The sequence below is a fragment of the Nycticebus coucang genome, chromosome 7, assembly GCF_027406575.1.
Source record: "Nycticebus coucang isolate mNycCou1 chromosome 7, mNycCou1.pri, whole genome shotgun sequence".
Classification (NCBI taxonomy): Eukaryota; Metazoa; Chordata; class Mammalia; order Primates; family Lorisidae; genus Nycticebus; species Nycticebus coucang.
In genome coordinates, this window is record NC_069786.1 from 111752863 (window position 1) to 111758862 (window position 6000).

Below are 6000 nucleotides of genomic sequence, written 5' to 3' on the forward strand. Positions count from 1 at the left end.
TGTCAACTCAGAAAAATGCTTTTTGTTTACCATATAATCTATATTACAGTACATAAAAAACTATAGCATAGAGGCTGGGTATACAGCACCAGACCATTTTCTTGAGCTATCTTCTGGAGAAATAAAGGGGTATATTGGAAAGGCATCATGTTTTCTTTGATATACAACTAAAAACACATTCTTTAATACTCTTCTCAGACACACAATGAAATACAGACTTTTTTAACTGATTAATTTGAGCAATTGCATACATAGCATCACCAAAACTGAGGTTGAACTGAATAATCTGACCCAAAGTAATGTGCTTTGAGCCTTGATTTGTGTCTATTGAGCTGGGTCAAATAAACTGAATCATTGTGAAGTTCTCCTTCTTAATGGCTCAGTAGATATATTACCAGAATCATATTTGCAGAGTTAAATACTTTTTCTACCTTTGTATAAAGGATTCATTCTAAATGAACATCTTTTCAAAAAAAGATTTATTGTATTTATCATAACAAGAACACTTAGCATGAGATCTACCCCTTTTTTTTGTTTGTTGTCGTTGTTGTTTTGGTACAGAGTCTCACACCATCATCCTCTGGTTGAGTGCTGTGGTGTTCTAGCTTACAGCAACCTCAAACTCTTGGGTTCAAATAATACTCTTGCCTTAGCTTTCCGAGTAGCTGGGACTATGGGCCTGTGCTACCATGCCCAGCTAATTTTTTGTTTTTTAGTAGAGACAGGGTAGTCTTTTGCTCTGGCTGGTCTTGAACTCCTGAACTCAAGCAATCCACTGCCTAAAGCTTTCAGAGTGCTAGAATTATAGGCATGAGCCATTCTGCCCAGCCTGAGATCTACTCTCTTAACAAATTTTTGAGTGTACGATACAGTATTACTGACTACAGGCTCAATGTTGTAGTGCCAATCTCTAGAATTTAGTCATCCTGCATAACTGAAACCCTATGCCTATTCATTAATAACTACCTCCCCATTTCCTGCTCTCCCCATCCCTTGGAAGCCCCCATTCCATTCTTTGCCTCTATAAATTTGATTTTTTAGATAGCTGACATAAGTGAAATCATTTGTCTTTTTATGACTGACTTATTTCACTAGAATGGTATCCTCAAGGTTCATATTTGTTGTCTGTAGAATTTCCTTCTTTTTGTGGCTGAACAATATTGCATTAAACATTCATGTATATACAACCTTTTCTTTATCCATTCATCTGTCAATGAACATTTAGATTGTTTCTACATTTGGGCTATTCTGAATGGTGCTATAATGAAAATTGGAAGTAGTGAACATTTTTTAAGACTTTCATTGAATTATACCATACTATATGCTGTGTACAGAAAAGTAGACATACCATACTTACAGCATGGGGTGTGTAGGATGTATCACTATTACCCCAGGGGTTCCCCTGTGCCTCTTCCGAGTCAATGCCCTCACCACCACCAAAGATAACTCCACCCACAATGGCTGAACTTTCAACAACCTAACTATTCTGAGACTCTGTAAATAGAATCATACACTGTGTATCTTTTAAACTTGGCATCTTTACTCAAAATTTTGTCTGGGAGATTCGTCCATATCTTTTGTTTTATGAAAAAAGAGATTCAATTATACTGACACAGCTACATCCCTTTATTTCCTATGTGAAATTTAATCATTAATATTAAAAAACTAAAATCTTACTCAAAGATCAGAGATTATGAAGAAATTGTGGACGCTGTCTGTAAGCTTACAATTTTTTCCCTTTTCTTGGAATTTAACAATATATATTAATTAAGGGATTTACTGGACTCCTACGTTTGGAGTTACTTCTAAGCAGAGGCAGGGGTGTGGCAAGGGTGCGGTTAAGTTTCTATTTGGAGGGAGAGGGCTCTTCCTTCCCTGTACTATTTTATTGCTTCTAGCTGAATTTCCCAGTTATCACTTTCTCCTTTTATTCTTCAGTAAAGTCTTTCACTGCCTTAGAAAAGGAAGCAAGACTCCTTGACAGGAGAGCTCAGAGAGGCCAAATATGAAATAGGAGAGGGAAAAAGCACCTGACACCAGGGTGGGGTCACTGGAGACTAGAGAGAATATCAAAGCATCTGCTGGGAATTGCTCATCCTGGCAAGAACTGTGTGCTTTGAATTATCTGCCTGGAACACCTTGGTCTGCCCTACCCTTCCATCCTCCTGGCTTTCTCTTATTTTATCCCTCAGTTCTCTGCCCCCTTCTTAGGGAGCAGTAGCCTCACACCCAGACTGGGTCAAGTCCCCTTAAATGTTTTTCCACAGCCCTCTAGATTTCTCTTTTTATTAATTATTCTCATGAAATAAAAGCACTTTCCCCTCTGCCCAACTATAAATTGATGAGGCACTTAGCGTATGCCTGACACACAGAAGATATTCAACTAATATTTCCTAATTGAGTGAAGTCAGAAAGAAAAAAATAAAATATTGTGGGAATCTTCAAGATACAAGATTAATTTTATCCTAGAACCTTTTGACTTGTTTCTTTCATCTTGGGATTCTTAATTTAGGAGAGACATGTAAGTTTCCCTAAACAAACAAAATAAGTAATAAATCTTGAGTGTCAAATAAATCCACTTTTTTTCAGTACAATTTTTTTTTCTCATTTCCAGGAATATATGTGCTACAGTTTGTTTAAGCTGGAGGTTCTTCTGTTCAACATTTTGGTGCCAAACTCAGGAAGCAAATAGAAGGTCAGTAGAGCAAACAAATTTGATCAGAAGGAAGCATATTATCCCATCTCAGGCAAATGAAGTGAAGTTGTAGACTATCAAAATGGCATTTTTATTAAGACTTGCAGTGTGAACACTCGCCCTCACATCTAGTGGATCCAATTAGGATGCATCACCCGGAAGAGAGAGGACACAGTTAAGATGCCACATGTGTTAGTAGGTTTTTATCTTAACCTGTTTCTTTGGAAATTTGTCTTATGGCCTTAATTTTGAGATTCTTGGAATATGAGGATATTTACTAGCATGATCAAGAAAACATGTTAATTCAAAGTCCTTGCTCTTGCTTCACAGGCGATGGAGATGGATACACAATGGGTCCATTCTGTAATTATGGATGACCAACACATTTTCATTCTGAGAATTTTTTACCAGCAGGGGTGTTTCAAAAGTGGAAGAGACCTCACAGGCTGGAAGGATCCTAGAGGCTGTGAGTTACTAAATCTGGTGGGCTGGCTCGGCGCCCATAGCTCAGTGAGTAGGGCGTCAGCCACATACACCGAGGCTGGCTGGTTTGAGCCCAGCCCAGGCCTGCTAAACAACAATGACAACTGCAACCAAAAAAATAGCCAGGCGTTATGGTGGCGCTTGTAGTCCCAGCTACTTGGGAGGCTGAGGCAAGAGAATCACTTAAGCCCAAGAGTTGGAGGTTGCTGTGATCTTTGATGCCACAGCACTCTACCCAGGGCAACATAGTGAGACTCCGTCTAAAAAAATTTTTTTTAATTAAAGAAAAATTAAATCTTATGGGCATTAATTATTAAAAATAATTTACAAATAAAAATATTTACATTTTTTATACAACAAACTTATTTAGAGTATGTATATTACATATGGTAGCAAAAAATCCTGTAATCCTGGAAGTACAACCAGTTCCTAGAAACTGTATTTAATAGCTTAAAAACTAAGTAGAAACATTGGTGTCTATCTTTCAGGCCTTTTTTAAAAATACAATTCTCACTTTTAAAACTTGACTTCAAACTATAAGTGTCCCAGAAACATCTCAACTAAGAATTCTTCCACAGTTTTCCCAATAATCTACCCAATTCCTTTAAACTCTCAGGCAAAGGAAGGGAAATCATATGGAAAACTATTGAATATATTCATTAAGCTCAAAAACAATTAAACAAGTATTCATAATCACTTCACATGGCAGGCATTGGTATTGATGTTGAGGGTACAAAGATGAATATTTTTGTACCCTCGACAAAGTATTTTTCTCAGAATTTTTATAGTCTAGTGAACGAGAACCACAAATAAAATTTTTCAATAAAATTTCAATATACAGAGGCTTTTATAGGATGCAATGCAGCATAAAAGAGCATTTATTATTTCAATATGGGTTTCAGAGAAGGCTTTCTGGAGACAAAGATGTTACAGCTGAGTCTAGAAAGATGCACTAATAAGCTAAATAAGCTAAATAGATGCGGAGAAATACAGCTGAGTATGTCTTTACTTGTCTATAGAGGTGTGGGATCCACACACATATCCATGGTGCACTCCAGCCCAGAGGCTGAGCTAGTGAGGCAGAGGAAGTCAAGTTCAGCAAGCACCTCATGAGCCCTGTTAAGAGGTTAGCCTTCAGTCTGCAGATGTTAGTAAAACTCTCGAGTGTTTCTAAGGAGGGACCTACATTGCCCAATGTGCACCTTGAAGAGAAACTGCTGGCTATAGCTACACCATCAAAAATGCATCTGAGGGCTCGGCACCTGTAGCTCAGCCACTAGGGTGCCAGCCACTTATACCAGAGCTGGTGGGTTTGAATTCAGCCCAGGCCTGCCAAACAACAATGACAAGTGCAACCAAAAAATAGCCAGGCATTGTGGTGGGCACCTGTAGTCCCAGCTACTCGGGAGGCTGAGACAAGAGAATCACTTAAGCCCAAGAGTTAGAGGTTGCTGTGAGCTGTGATGCTATAGCACTCTACTGAGGGTAACATAGTGAGACTCTGTCTCAAAAACAAACAAAAAAAACGCCTCTGAGAAAAGCAACACTACGGGGAAGCAAGACTAGATGGCAGCTATGCTCAAAACAAGAGACGGTGAGTATTCTGCCTAGGGATAAAATAAAATGGACCTTTTGAGCTAAATTTAGGTAATAAACTTATGAAGACTTGGGAATTAACTGGATAAAGAAGTTGAAGGGAAGAAGCAGTGTGGCTTGAGACCGAAACACTATCTACAAAGGAAGATGATCTTTAAGCTTTAGACATAAATTGAGTCAGAGGTGAGATACTGAAGTAATCTCTCTTCAGTAGCACATTGGATATATGAGTTTGAAGTTCAAAGCCAAGCTCAGGATGTGGATAGGAGCTTTAAGAACATATGTGATAGGGGCTCAGAGGCTTACTCCTGTCATCCTAGCATGCTGGGAGGGAAAGGAGGGTAGATCCCTTGAGCGCAGGAGTTTGAGACCAGCCTGAGCAAAAACAAGACCCCATCTCGACTAAAAATAGAAAAACTAGCCAGGTGTGGTGGTACATACCGGTAGTCCCAGCTACTGTGGAGACTGAAGCAAAAGAATCACATGAGCCCAACAGTTTGAGGTGGCTGTGAGTTATTATGATGTCACACACTCCACCCAGGGTGACAGAGTAAGATTCTGTCTCAGAAAGAGAGAGAGAGAGAGAGAGAGAGAGAGAGACCATGTGTGACAGTTACAAACATAGGCAGGTGAGAAGGCTTAAGAACAGACCATAGACGTGGGAGAAGATCAACGAGACACCGACATAGGCAAATGAAGACACATTGTAACTATGACCAGATCACAAATATTGCATAGTCAGATATTTTTCCATAATCTCTCCATGCTAAGAGTCTCAGTGTTTCCAGTGATCAAACACAGTATTCGTTAAATCTTGTTCTTTGATTATTTTAGAGAATGAAAGCCAAAGGCTAATGATTGATTAATAATGAGCAAAATTTAAGTAACCTAAGTTAAAATTAATCCTCAGTTATCCCAGAAAGATGAAAGAATGCTTTCGTGTTACATACCCATGTAGCTAAATATTAAATATATATATTGCTGGACAAATGGTATGTGAGCAATTTATTCTCGTATAAATAATTCTTCCCTATACATGCTGAAATGCTTATTTCTCAGTCCATTAGGTTCAATTTAATGCATATAGAACATGTCTAGAATCAATAGAACTTTGAAGGTTTCATTTTTAATTTCACTCAGATGAAAAATTCTGCATGCTGCTAGGTAGTTCCAGCACTTAAGCAGCTTCGGCATCAGGCCCCTCAGGAAGCATGAGGCCAAGGTTA